This window comes from Rhipicephalus microplus, unplaced genomic scaffold, assembly GCF_043290135.1.
Source record: "Rhipicephalus microplus isolate Deutch F79 unplaced genomic scaffold, USDA_Rmic scaffold_80, whole genome shotgun sequence".
Classification (NCBI taxonomy): domain Eukaryota; kingdom Metazoa; phylum Arthropoda; class Arachnida; order Ixodida; family Ixodidae; genus Rhipicephalus; species Rhipicephalus microplus.
The window spans coordinates 515,065-530,631 of record NW_027464652.1 but is presented as its reverse complement, the minus strand read 5'-3'; positions in this window follow the sequence as shown (position 1 = coordinate 530,631).

The following is a 15,567-nucleotide window of genomic DNA, read 5'->3' as shown; positions in this document are numbered from 1 at the left end:
GCCAATTGCACCACGGAGACAGTCCTGCTCCACTCTCACCACCATCGGAACATATCTTCAAAGCTATTAGCGCAAAGAAAAAAAGCGCCGCGCCACCACCGGGTGGGCTCGAACCTCCAACCTTTCGGTTAACAGCCGATCGCGCTAACCCAATGCGCCACGGGGACAGTCTTGCTCCACTCTCACCACCATCAGAACATATCTTCAAAGCTATCAGCGCAAAGAAAAAAAAGCGCCGCACCACCACCGGGTGGGCTCGAACCTCCAACCTTTCGGTTAACAGCCGATCGCGCTAGCCAATTGCGCCACGGAGACAGTCTTGCTCCTCTCTCAACACCATCAGAACATATCTTCAAAGCTACAAGCGCAAAGAAAAAAAAGCGCCACACCACCAGCGGGTGGGCTCGAACCTCCAACCTTTCGGTTAACAGCCAATCGCGTTAGCCAATTGTGCCACAGAGACAGTCCTGCTCCACTCTCACCACCATCAGAACATATCTTCAAAGCTATCAGCACAAAGAGAAAAAAGCGCCGCACCACCACCGGGTGGGCTCGAAACTCCAACCTTTCGGTTAACAGCCGATCGCGCTAGCCAATTGCGCCATGGAGACAGTCCTGCTCCACTCTCACCACCGTCAGAACATATCTTCAAAGCTATTACCACAAAGAAAAAAGCAACACACCACTCCTGGGAGGGCTCGAAACTCCAACCTTTCGGTTAACAGCTGATCGCGCTAGCCCATTGCGCCACGGAGACAGCCTTGCTCAAATCTCAACACCATCAGAATATATCTTCAAAGCTATTAGCGCAAAGAAAAAAAGCGCCGCACCACCACCGGGTGGGCTCGAACATCCAACCTTTCGGTTAACAGCCGATCGCGCTATCCAATTGCGCCACGGAGACAGTCCTGCTCCACTCTCACCACCATCAGAACATATCTTCAAAGCTATTAGTGCAAAGAAAAAAGCAGCACACCACTCCCGGGAGGGCTCGAAACTCCAACCTTTCGGTTAACAGCCGATCGCGCTAGCCCATTGCGCCACGGGGACAGTCTTGCTCCACTCTCACCACCATCAGTACATATCTTCAAAGCTATCAGCACAAAGAAAAAAAAACGCCGCACCACCACCGGGTGGGCTCGAACCTCCAACCTTTCGGTTAACAGCCGATCGCGCAAGGCAATTGCGCCACGGAGACAGTCCTGCGCCACTCTCACCACCATCAGAACATATCTTCAAAGCTATCTGCCCAAAGAAAAAAAGCACCGCACCACCACCGGGTGGGCTCGAACCTCCAACCTTTCGGTCAACAGGTAATCGCGCTAGCCAATTGCGCCACGGAGACAGTCCTGCTCCACTCTCACCACCATCAGAACATATCTTCAAAGCTATCAGCACAAAGAAAAAAAGTGGCACACCATCACCGCGTGGGCTCGAACCTCCAACCTTTCGGTTAACAGCCGATCGCGCTAGCCAAATGCGCCACGGAGACAGTCGTGCTCCACTCTCACCACCATCAGAACATATCTTCAAAGCTATCAGCCCAAAGAAAAAAAAGCGCCGCACCACCTCCGGGTGGGCTCGAACCTCCAACCTTTCGGTTAACAGCCGATCGCGCCAGCCTATTGCCCCACGGAGACAGTCGTGCTCCACTCTCACCACCGTCAGAACATTTCTTCAGAGCTATCACCCCAAAGAAAAAAAAGAGCCGCACCACCTCCGGGTGGGCTCGAACCTCCAACCTTTCGGTTAACAGCCGATCGCGCCAGCCTATTGCCCCACGGAGAAAGTCGTGCTCCACTCTCACCACCGTCAGAACATTTCTTCAGAGCTATCACCCCAAAGAAAAAAAAGAGCCGCAGCACCACCGGGTGGGCTCGAACCTCTAACCTTTCGGTTAACAGCCGATCGCGCCAGCCAATTGCGCCAGGGAGACAGTCCTGCTCCACTCTCACCACCATCAGAACATATCTTCAAAGCTATCAGCCCAAAGGAAAAAAGCACCGCACCACCACCGGGTGGGCTGGAACCTCAGACCTTTCGCTTAACAGCCAATCGCGTTAGCCAATTGCGCCACGGAGACAGTCCTGCTCCACTCTCACCACCATCAGAACATATCTTAAAGCTATCAGCACAAAGAGAAAAAAGCGCCGCACCACCACCGGGTGGGCTCGAAACTGCAACCTTTCGGTTAACAGCCGATCGGGCTAGCCAATTGCGCCATGGAGACAGTCCTGCTCCACTCTCACCACCATCAGAACATATCTTCAAAGCTATTACCACAAAGAAAAAAAAGCGCCGCAACACCACCGGGTTGGCTCGAACCTCAAAACTTTCGGTTAACAGCCGATCGCGCTAGCCAATTGCGCCACGAAGACAGTCCTGCTGCACTCTCACCACCATCAGAACATATCTTCAAAGCTATTACCGCAAAGAAAAAAGCAACACACCACTCCCGGGAGGGCTCGAAATTCCAACCTTTCGGTTAACAGCCGATCGCGCTAGCCCATTGCGCCACGGAGACAGTCTTGCTCCACTCTCACCACCATCAGAACATATCTTCAAACTATCAGCGCAAAAAAAGCGCAGCACCACCACCGGGTGGGCTCGAAATTCCAACCTTTTGGTTAACAGCCGATCGCGCTTGCCCATTGCGCCACGGGGACAGTCTTGCTCCACTCTCACCACCATCAGAACATATCATCAAAGCTATCAGCCCAAAGAAAAAAAAGCGCCGCACCACCACCGGGTGGGCTCGAACCTTCAACCTTTCGGTTAACAGCCGATCGCACTAGCCAATTGCGCCACGGAGGCAGTCGTGCTCCACTCTTACCACCATCAGAACATATCTTCAAAGCTATCAGCACAAAGAAAAAAGCAACCTACCACTCCCGGGAGGGCTGGAACCTCCAACGTTTCGGTTAACAGCCGATCGCGCTGGCCAATTGCTCCACGGAGACAGTCCTGCTCCACTCTCACCACCATTAGAACATATCTTTCAAGCTATCAGCCCAAAGAAAAAAAAAAGCGCCGCACCACCACCGGGTGGGCTCGAACCTCCAACCTTTTGGTTAACGGCCGATCGCGCTAGCCAATTGCGCCACGGAGACAATCGTGCTCCACGCTCACCAACATCAGAAAATATCTTCAAAGCTATCATCGCAAAGAAAAAAGCAACACACCCCACCCGGGAGGGCTCGAACCTCCAACTTTTTGGTTAAAAGCCGATCGCGCTAGCCAATGGCGCCACGGGGACAGTCCTGCTCCACTCTCACCACCGTCAGAACATTTCTTCAGAGCTATCAGCCTAAAGAAAAAAAGCGCCGCACCACCACCGGGTGGGCTCGAACCGACAACCTTTCGGTTAACAGCCGATCGCGCTAGCCAATTGCGCCACAGAGACAGTCGTGCTTCACTCTCACCACCGTCAGACCATTTCTTCAGAGCTATCGCCCCAAAGAAAAAAAAGCGCCGCACCACCACCGGGTGGGCTCGAACCTCCACCCTTTCGGTTAAAAGTTGATCGCGCTAGCCAATTGCGCCACGGAGACAGTCCTGCTCCACTCTCACCACCGTCAGAACATTTCTTCAGAGCTATCAGCCCAAAGAAGAAAAAGCGCCGCACCACCACCGGGTGGGCTCGAAACTCCAACCTTTCGGTTATCAGCCGATCGCGCTAGCCAATTGCGCCATGGAGACAGTCCTGCTCCACTCTCACCACCATCAGAACATATCTTCAAAGCTATTAGCGCAAAGAAAAAAAGCGCCGCGCCACCACCGGGTGGGTTCGAACCTCCAACCTTTCGTTTAACAGCCAATCGCGCTAGCCAATTGCGCCACGGAGACAGTCCTGCTCCACTCTCACCACCATCAGAACATATCTTCAAAGCTATCAGCACAAAGAAAAAAAAGCGCCGCACCACCACCGGGTAGGCTCGAAACTCCAACCTTTCGGTTAACAGCCGATCGCGCTAGCCAATTGCGCCATGGAGACAGTCCTGCTCCACTCTCACCACCATCAGAACATATCTTCAAAGCTATTAGCGCAAAGAAAAAAAGCGCCGCGCCACCACCGGGTGGGCTCGAACCTCCAACCTTTCGGTTAACAGCCCATCGCGCTAACCCAATGCGCCACGGGGACAGTCTTGCTCCACTCTCACCACCATCAGAACATATCTTCAAAGCTATCAGCGCAAAGAAAAAAAAGCGCCGCACCACCACCGGGTGGGCTCGAACCTCCTACCTTTCGGTTAACAGCCGATCGCGCTAGCCAATTGCGCCACGGAGACAGTCTTGCTCCTCTCTCAACACCATCAGAACATATCTTCAAAGCTACAAGCGCAAAGAAAAAAAAGCGCCGCACCACCACCGGGTGGGCTCGAACCTCCAACCTTTCGGTTAACAGCCAATCGCGTTAGCCAATTGTGCCACAGAGACAGTCCTGCTCCACTCTCACCACCATCAGAACATATCTTCAAAGCTATCAGCACAAAGAGAAAAAAGCGCCGCACCACCACCGGGTGGGCTCGAAACTCCAACCTTTCGGTTAACAGCCGATCGCGCTAGCCAATTGCGCCATGGAGACAGTCCTGCTCCACTCTCACCACCGTCAGAACATATCTTCAAAGCTATTACCACAAAGAAAAAAGCAACACACCACTCCTGGGAGGGCTCGAAACTCCAACCTTTCAGTTAACAGCTGATCGCGCTAGCCCATTGCGCCACGGAGACAGCCTTGCTCCAATCTCAACACCATCAGAAAATATCTTCAAAGCTATTAGCGCAAAGAAAAAAAGCGCCGCACCACCACCGGGTGGGCTCGAACATCCAACCTTTCGGTTAACAGCCGATCGCGCTAGCCAATTGCGCCACGGAGACAGTCCTGCTCCACTCTCACCACCATCAGAACATATCTTCAAAGCCATCAGCCCAAAGAAAAAAAAGCACCGCACCACCACCGGGTGGGCTCGAACCTCCAACCTTTCGGTTAACAGCCAATCGCGCTAGCCACTTGCGCCACGGAGACAGTCCTGCTCCACTCTCACCACCATCAGAACATATCTTCAAAGCTATTAGCGCAAAAAAAAAAAGCGCCGCGCCACCACCTGGTGGGCTCGAACCTCCAACCTTTCGGTTAACAGCCGATCGCGCTAACCTAATGCGCCACGGGGACAGTCTTGCTCCACTCTCACCACCATCAGAACATATCTTCAAAGCCATCAGCCCAAAGAAAAAAAACACCGCACCACCACCGGGTGGGCTCGAACCTCCAACCTTTCGGTTAACAGCCAATCGCGCTAGCCAATTGCGCCACGGAGACAGTCCTGCTCCACTCTCACCACCATCAGAACATATCTTCAAAGCTATTAGCGCAAAGAAAAAAGCGCCGCGCCACCACCGGGTGGGCTCGAACCTCCAACCTTTCGGTTAACAGCCGATCGCGCTAACCCAATGCGCCACGGGGACAGTCTTGCTCCACTCTCACCACCATCAGAACATATCTTCAAAGCTATCAGCGCAAAGAAAAATAGCGCCGCACCACCACCGGGTGGGCTCGAACCTCCAACCTTTCGGTTAACAGCCAATTGTGCAAGCCAATTGCGCCACGGAGACAGTCCTGCTCCACTCTCACCACCATCAGAACATATCTTCAAAGCTATCAGCCTAAAGAAAAAAAGCACCGCACCACCACCGGGTGGGCTCGAACTTCCAGCCTTTCGGTTAACAGCCAATCGCGCTAGCCAATTGCCCCACGGAGACAGCCCTGCTTCACTCTCACCACCATCAGAACATATCTTCAAAGCTATCAGCACAAAGAAAAAAAAGCGCCACACCATCATCGGGTGGGCTCGAACCTCCAACCTTTCGGTTAACAGCCGATCGCGCAAGCCAATTGCGCCACGGAGACAGTCCTGCTCCACACTCACCACCGTCAAAACATTTCTTCTGAGCTATCACCCCAAAGAAAAAAAAGCGCCGCACCACCACCGGGTGGGCTCGAACCTCCAACCTTTCAGTTAACAGCCGATCGCGCTAGCCGATTGCGCCACGGAGACAGTCCTGGTCCACTCTCACCACCATCAGAACATATCTTCAAAGCTATCAGCGCAAAGAAAAAAAAGCGCCGCACCACCACCGGGTGGGCTCGAACCTCCAACCTTTCGGTTAACAGCCGATCGCGCCAGCCAATTGCGCCAGGGAGACAGTCCTGCTCCACTCTCACCACCATCAGAACATATCTTCAAAGCTATCAGCCCAAAGGAAAAAAGCACCGCACCACCACCGGGTGGGCTGGAACCTCCAACCTTTCGCTTAACAGCCAATCGCGTTAGCCAATTGCGCCACGGAGACAGTCCTGCTCCACTCTCACCACTATCAGAACATATCTTAAAGCTATCAGCACAAAGAGAAAAAAGCGCCGCACCACCACCGGGTGGGCTCGAAACTGCAACCTTTCGGTTAACAGCCGATCGGGCTAGCCAATTGCGCCATGGAGACAGTCCTGCTCCACTCTCACCACCATCAGAACATATCTTCAAAGCTATTACCACAAAGAAAAAAAAGCGCCGCAACACCACCGGGTTGGCTCGAACCTCCAACCTTTCGGTTAACAGCCGATCGCGCTAGCCAATTGCGCCACGAAGACAGTCCTGCTGCACTCTCACCACCATCAGAACATATCTTCAAAGCTATTACCGCAAAGAAAAAAGCAACACACCACTCCCGGGAGGGCTCGAAATTCCAACCTTTCGGTTAACAGCCGATCGCGCTAGCCCATTGCGCCACGGAGACAGTCTTGCTCCACTCTCACCACCATCAGAACATATCTTCAAACTATCAGCGCAAAAAAAGCGCAGCACCACCACCGGGTGGGCTCGAAATTCCAACCTTTTGGTTAACAGCCGATCGCGCTTGCCCATTGCGCCAGGGGGAAAGTCTTGCTCCACTCTCACCACCATCAGAACATATCATCAAAGCTATCAGCCCAAAGAAAAAAAAGCGCCGCACCACCACCGGGTGGGCTCGAACCTTCAACCTTTCGGTTAACAGCCGATCGCACTAGCCAATTGCGCCACGGAGGCAGTCGTGCTCCACTCTTACCACCATCAGAACATATCTTCAAAGCTATCAGCACAAAGAAAAAAGCAACACACCACTCCCGGGAGGGCTCGAACCTCCAACTTTTCGGTTAACAGCCGATCGCGCTGGCCAATTGCTCCACGGAGACAGTCCTGCTCCACTCTCACCACCATTAGAACATATCTTTCAAGCTATCAGCCCAAAGAAAAAAAAAGCGCCGCACCACCACCGGGTGGGCTCGAACCTCCAACCTTTTGGTTAACGGCCGATCGCGCTAGCCAATTGCGCCACGGAGACAATCGTGCTCCACGCTCACCAACATCAGAAAATATCTTCAAAGCTATCATCGCAAAGAAAAAAGCAACACACCCCACACGGGAGGGCTCGAACCTCCAACTTTTTGGTTAAAAGCCGATCGCGCTAGCCAATGGCGCCACGGGGACAGTCCTGCTCCACTCTCACCACCGTCAGAACATTTCTTCAGAGCTATCAGCCTAAAGAAAAAAAGCGCCGCACCACCACCGGGTGGGCTCGAACCGACAACCTTTCGGTTAACAGCCGATCGCGCTAGCCAATTGCGCAGCAGAGACAGTCGTGCTTCACTCTCACCACCGTCAGACCATTTCTTCAGTGCTATCGCCCCAAAGAAAAAAAAGCGCCGCACCACCACCGGGTGGGCTCGAACCTCCACCCTTTCGGTTAAAAGTTGATCGCGCTAGCCAATTGCGCCACGGAGACAGTCCTACTCCACTCTCACCACCGTCAGAACATTTCTTCAGAGCTATCAGCCCAAAGAAGAAAAAGCGCCGCACCACCACCGGGTGGGCTCGAAACTCCAACCTTTCGGTTATCAGCCGATCGCGCTAGCCAATTGCGCCATGGAGACAGTCCTGCTCCACTCTCACCACCATCAGAACATATCTTCAAAGAAATTAGCGCAAAGAAAAAAAGCGCCGCGCCACCACCGGGTGGGTTCGAACCTCCAACCTTTCGTTTACCAGCCAATCGCGCTAGCCAATTGCGCCACGGAGACAGTCCTGCTCCATTCTCACCACCATCAGAACATATCTTCAAAGCTATCAGCACAAAGAAAAAAAAGCGCCGCACCACCACCGGGTAGGCTCGAAACTCCAACCTTTCGGTTAACAGCCGATCGCGCTAGCCAATTGCGCCATGGAGACAGTCCTGCTCCACTCTCACGACCATCAGAACATATCTTCAAAGTTATTACCACAAAGAAAAAAGCAACACACCACTCCTGGGAGGGCTCGAACCTCCAACCTTTTGGTTAACAGCCGATCGCGCAAGCCAATTGCACCACGGAGACAGTCCTGCTCCACTCTCACCACCATCGGAACATATCTTCAAAGCTATTAGCGCAAAGAAAAAAAGCGCCGCGCCACCACCGGGTGGGCTCGAACCTCCAACCTTTCGGTTAACAGCCGATCGCGCTAACCCAATGCGCCACGGGGACAGTCTTGCTCCACTCTCACCACCATCAGAACATATCTTCAAAGCTATCAGCGCAAAGAAAAAAAAGCGCCGCACCACCACCGGGTGGGCTCGAACCTCCAACCTTTCGGTTAACAGCCGATCGCGCTAGCCAATTGCGCCACGGAGACAGTCTTGCTCCTCTCTCAACACCATCAGAACATATCTTCAAAGCTACAAGCGCAAAGAAAAAAAAGCGCCACACCACCAGCGGGTGGGCTCGAACCTCCAACCTTTCGGTTAACAGCCAATCGCGTTAGCCAATTGTGCCACAGAGACAGTCCTGCTCCACTCTCACCACCATCAGAACATATCTTCAAAGCTATCAGCACAAAGAGAAAAAAGCGCCGCACCACCACCGGGTGGGCTCGAAACTCCAACCTTTCGGTTAACAGCCGATCGCGCTAGCCAATTGCGCCATGGAGACAGTCCTGCTCCACTCTCACCACCGTCAGAACATATCTTCAAAGCTATTACCACAAAGAAAAAAGCAACACACCACTCCTGGGAGGGCTCGAAACTCCAACCTTTCGGTTAACAGCTGATCGCGCTAGCCCATTGCGCCACGGAGACAGCCTTGCTCAAATCTCAACACCATCAGAATATATCTTCAAAGCTATTAGCGCAAAGAAAAAAAGCGCCGCACCACCACCGGGTGGGCTCGAACATCCAACCTTTCGGTTAACAGCCGATCGCGCTATCCAATTGCGCCACGGAGACAGTCCTGCTCCACTCTCACCACCATCAGAACATATCTTCAAAGCTATTAGTGCAAAGAAAAAAGCAGCACACCACTCCCGGGAGGGCTCGAAACTCCAACCTTTCGGTTAACAGCCGATCGCGCTAGCCCATTGCGCCACGGGGACAGTCTTGCTCCACTCTCACCACCATCAGTACATATCTTCAAAGCTATCAGCACAAAGAAAAAAAAACGCCGCACCACCACCGGGTGGGCTCGAACCTCCAACCTTTCGGTTAACAGCCGATCGCGCAAGGCAATTGCGCCACGGAGACAGTCCTGCGCCACTCTCACCACCATCAGAACATATCTTCAAAGCTATCTGCCCAAAGAAAAAAAGCACCGCACCACCACCGGGTGGGCTCGAACCTCCAACCTTTCGGTCAACAGGTAATCGCGCTAGCCAATTGCGCCACGGAGACAGTCCTGCTCCACTCTCACCACCATCAGAACATATCTTCAAAGCTATCAGCACAAAGAAAAAAAGTGGCACACCATCACCACGTGGGCTCGAACCTCCAACCTTTCGGTTAACAGCCGATCGCGCTAGCCAAATGCGCCACGGAGACAGTCGTGCTCCACTCTCACCACCATCAGAACATATCTTCAAAGCTATCAGCCCAAAGAAAAAAAAGCGCCGCACCACCTCCGGGTGGGCTCGAACCTCCAACCTTTCGGTTAACAGCCGATCGCGCCAGCCTATTGCCCCACGGAGACAGTCGTGCTCCACTCTCACCACCGTCAGAACATTTCTTCAGAGCTATCACCCCAAAGAAAAAAAAGAGCCGCACCACCTCCGGGTGGGCTCGAACCTCCAACCTTTCGGTTAACAGCCGATCGCGCCAGCCTATTGCCCCACGGAGAAAGTCGTGCTCCACTCTCACCACCGTCAGAACATTTCTTCAGAGCTATCACCCCAAAGAAAAAAAAGAGCCGCAGCACCACCGGGTGGGCTCGAACCTCTAACCTTTCGGTTAACAGCCGATCGCGCCAGCCAATTGCGCCAGGGAGACAGTCCTGCTCCACTCTCACCACCATCAGAACATATCTTCAAAGCTATCAGCCCAAAGGAAAAAAGCACCGCACCACCACCGGGTGGGCTGGAACCTCCAACCTTTCGCTTAACAGCCAATCGCGTTAGCCAATTGCGCCACGGAGACAGTCCTGCTCCACTCTCACCACCATCAGAACATATCTTAAAGCTATCAGCACAAAGAGAAAAAAGCGCCGCACCACCACCGGGTGGGCTCGAAACTGCAACCTTTCGGTTAACAGCCGATCGGGCTAGCCAATTGCGCCATGGAGACAGTCCTGCTCCACTCTCACCACCATCAGAACATATCTTCAAAGCTATTACCACAAAGAAAAAAAAGCGCCGCAACACCACCGGGTTGGCTCGAACCTCAAAACTTTCGGTTAACAGCCGATCGCGCTAGCCAATTGCGCCACGAAGACAGTCCTGCTGCACTCTCACCACCATCAGAACATATCTTCAAAGCTATTACCGCAAAGAAAAAAGCAACACACCACTCCCGGGAGGGCTCGAAATTCCAACCTTTCGGTTAACAGCCGATCGCGCTAGCCCATTGCGCCACGGAGACAGTCTTGCTCCACTCTCACCACCATCAGAACATATCTTCAAACTATCAGCGCAAAAAAAGCGCAGCACCACCACCGGGTGGGCTCGAAATTCCAACCTTTTGGTTAACAGCCGATCGCGCTTGCCCATTGCGCCACGGGGACAGTCTTGCTCCACTCTCACCACCATCAGAACATATCATCAAAGCTATCAGCCCAAAGAAAAAAAAGCGCCGCACCACCACCGGGTGGGCTCGAACCTTCAACCTTTCGGTTAACAGCCGATCGCACTAGCCAATTGCGCCACGGAGGCAGTCGTGCTCCACTCTTACCACCATCAGAACATATCTTCAAAGCTATCAGCACAAAGAAAAAAGCAACACACCACTCCCGGGAGGGCTGGAACCTCCAACGTTTCGGTTAACAGCCGATCGCGCTGGCCAATTGCTCCACGGAGACAGTCCTGCTCCACTCTCACCACCATTAGAACATATCTTTCAAGCTATCAGCCCAAAGAAAAAAAAAAGCGCCGCACCACCACCGGGTGGGCTCGAACCTCCAACCTTTTGGTTAACGGCCGATCGCGCTAGCCAATTGCGCCACGGAGACAATCGTGCTCCACGTTCACCAACATCAGAAAATATCTTCAAAGCTATCATCGCAAAGAAAAAAGCAACACACCCCACCCGGGAGGGCTCGAACCTCCAACTTTTTGGTTAAAAGCCGATCGCGCTAGCCAATGGCGCCACGGGGACAGTCCTGCTCCACTCTCACCACCGTCAGAACATTTCTTCAGAGCTATCAGCCTAAAGAAAAAAAGCGCCGCACCACCACCGGGTGGGCTCGAACCGACAACCTTTCGGTTAACAGCCGATCGCGCTAGCCAATTGCGCCACAGAGACAGTCGTGCTTCACTCTCACCACCGTCAGACCATTTCTTCAGAGCTATCGCCCCAAAGAAAAAAAAGCGCCGCACCACCACCGGGTGGGCTCGAACCTCCACCCTTTCGGTTAAAAGTTGATCGCGCTAGCCAATTGCGCCACGGAGACAGTCCTGCTCCACTCTCACCACCGTCAGAACATTTCTTCAGAGCTATCAGCCCAAAGAAGAAAAAGCGCCGCACCACCACCGGGTGGGCTCGAAACTCCAACCTTTCGGTTATCAGCCGATCGCGCTAGCCAATTGCGCCATGGAGACAGTCCTGCTCCACTCTCACCACCATCAGAACATATCTTCAAAGCTATTAGCGCAAAGAAAAAAAGCGCCGCGCCACCACCGGGTGGGTTCGAACCTCCAACCTTTCGTTTAACAGCCAATCGCGCTAGCCAATTGCGCCACGGAGACAGTCCTGCTCCACTCTCACCACCATCAGAACATATCTTCAAAGCTATCAGCACAAAGAAAAAAAAGCGCCGCACCACCACCGGGTAGGCTCGAAACTCCAACCTTTCGGTTAACAGCCGATCGCGCTAGCCAATTGCGCCATGGAGACAGTCCTGCTCCACTCTCACCACCATCAGAACATATCTTCAAAGCTATTAGCGCAAAGAAAAAAAGCGCCGCGCCACCACCGGGTGGGCTCGAACCTCCAACCTTTCGGTTAACAGCCGATCGCGCTAACCCAATGCGCCACGGGGACAGTCTTGCTCCACTCTCACCACCATCAGAACATATCTTCAAAGCTATCAGCGCAAAGAAAAAAAAGCGCCGCACCACCACCGGGTGGGCTCGAACCTCCAACCTTTCGGTTAACAGCCGATCGCGCTAGCCAATTGCGCCACGGAGACAGTCTTGCTCCTCTCTCAACACCATCAGAACATATCTTCAAAGCTACAAGCGCAAAGAAAAAAAAGCGCCGCACCACCACCGGGTGGGCTCGAACCTCCAACCTTTCGGTTAACAGCCAATCGCGTTAGCCAATTGTGCCACAGAGACAGTCCTGCTCCACTCTCACCACCATCAGAACATATCTTCAAAGCTATCAGCACAAAGAGAAAAAAGCGCCGCACCACCACCGGGTGGGCTCGAAACTCGAACCTTTCGGTTAACAGCCGATCGCGCTAGCCAATTGCGCCATGGAGACAGTCCTGCTCCACTCTCACCACCGTCAGAACATATCTTCAAAGCTATTACCACAAAGAAAAAAGCAACACACCACTCCTGGGAGGGCTCGAAACTCCAACCTTTCGGTTAACAGCTGATCGCGCTAGCCCATTGCGCCACGGAGACAGCCTTGCTCAAATCTCAACACCATCAGAACATTTCTTCAAAGCTATTAGCGCAAAGAAAAAAAGCGCCGCACCACCACCGGGTGGGCTCGAACATCCAACCTTTCGGTTAACAGCCGATCGCGCTAGCCAATTGCGCCACGGAGACAGTCCTGCTCCACTCTCACCACCATCAGAACATATCGTCACGAGCGGTTGCAATGCACGGCGCATACAGCGCGAATGAACATTCAGAAAAAAGGTGAAGAAGGAAGACGACGTTGGGTGTGCTGTCTCGAGACCCCTTGTGGAAGTAAACGCGAACCATCCAGGCTCGCCTGTTTTTCAACCTTTTCGTGTACTTCTTGCGTGTAACATTTGGTGGAGCTGTGCTGGGTACCTCCCACGACCTACGACGGAGCCGTCAGCACCAGAACTTCGTAGAAGCCGTCGCCTTGCCGGACTTTCGCCATCGCGCCCCGACATGTCTCTGGAGCAAAATGACCCCCTCGGCAATGCCTCGGCAAGACCACCGCTGTATCAGCATTACCGAGAGCCACGGCCGTTCTCAGCAAAGCCAGGGGAAGACTTCGATGAATGGCTGACCCATTACGAAAGGGTAAGCCAATGCAACAACTGGAACCCGGCCAGCCAGCTCAGGCATGTCGTTTTTTATTTGACGGACACGGCCCTGGTTTGGTATGAAAACCACGCCGACACGCTTACTACATGGAGCAGTCTTATTGAAGAAATGAAGAAGTGCTTTAGCGACTCGGACACTAAGAAGAAACGAGCGGAAACAGCTTTAGCTCAGAGAGCTCAGGTGATCGGCGAGACTTGCACGACATATATTGAAGAAGTTCTCAAGCTGTGTAAGACCATCGACTCTCGAATGCCCGAGGAAGATAAAGTGGGACACCTTTTAAAAGGTATTGCGGAAGACGTCTATAACTTCCTCATTGGAAAAGACAACCTGAACACCGTATCAGACGTGATTCGGCACTGCCGCACATTCGAGGCGCTGAAAACTCGCCGAATCACGCCGAAGTTTGGACGGCTAGCCAATGTCACGACTGTGGCCAGCGTTGACGCGAGTCCGCAGACAGACCTCTCAGCTACCATTCGGCAGATTGTCCGTGAGGAGCTCCTGCGGCACGAAGAACAAACGCGTTATGCGGTGCCGCGTTGCGCCTCCGTCGCTTTCCGAGACGCCGTCTGCGCATCTCCTCCGGCTACTTGGCAGCATTCGGTGAATGCTGCGGATTGTAACAGCTACCGACACGACCCGCATTATGGCCAGACCGAACAACGCCATTACGACTCGATTGATCGGCGTTTTGATCAGCATCCACGCGACGTTCGCCCACGAAGACCCAGCACTGCCTACGACATCCAAGGGGAGGGGATGAGTTACTCTCAGCCTGTGGCCGCTGTGGAATATTTCAATCAGCGTCCGGAAGTTCGCCCTCTACCCGTGTGTTACAACTGTGGCACGCCTGGCCACATAGCTAGGTATTGTAACCGACGTCGGGCATTCAGCAATGGACAGTCGGGATCGTTTATGCAACACGGTGGTCGTGCAATGGACACTAATAGGCCAGGAAACACCACTTTTGAAGGCTACTTCCGAGAAGAAAGAAGCCGTCACTTCCCTCTGGACAGCTATTCTGTAGAACAAGAAAGGTATCGAAACCGTTACCGCTCTCCTGCCTCCGAACGTACTCTGACACCACCACCAGCTTTCCGAGCGTCTCGATCTCCATCTCCCAGACGGCGTGTGACGTCATCATCTCCTCGACGCCGCTTCGCGTCACCACCGCCGGGAAACTAGCCAGCGCGGCCGATGGAGGTGAGGTCGCTGGAAAATCTTTGCTGCCGACTCGGATACCTCCACCTATCTTCATGCTGAAGAATAAGGTTAATGTACTTATTGATGGCGTTTCTACCATGGCTTTAGTCGACACGGGAGCAACTGTTTCTGTCATGAGTGTGGTGTTCAAAAATCTGCTGGGACGCAAGGTTATGTTTCATTGGGACCACAGCACAAGCTTTCGTGGAGTGAGTGGGGACTCATTATACCCGGTTGGTGTGTGTAACGTGGATGTCTCCTTGGGTGGTCAAACCTTTAACACTGAGTTTACCGTGCTTCCGCGTTCCACACACGATGTAATTCTCGGCATTGACTTTTTGAAATTGTGTGGCGCCAATGTTGACTGCCGAACAGGAGAACTCAGTATTTGCGGAAGTGTGTCCTCTGCGCTCTTAGAAGAATCATCCCAGCAAGAGAGTGTGTTTTGTGTTTCTGAAGACACTGTTGTGCCCGCTTTATCCGCGATGCGCGTTCCTGTTGTTTGTTCGTCTTCTGTTAGTACTTCGTTCGATGTTGCGGTGGAACCGGTCCATAGAAACTGTCTTAAGAAAAATGTGTTGGTTCCGTATTGTATGGTTTCAGTTACCGATGGATGCGCAGG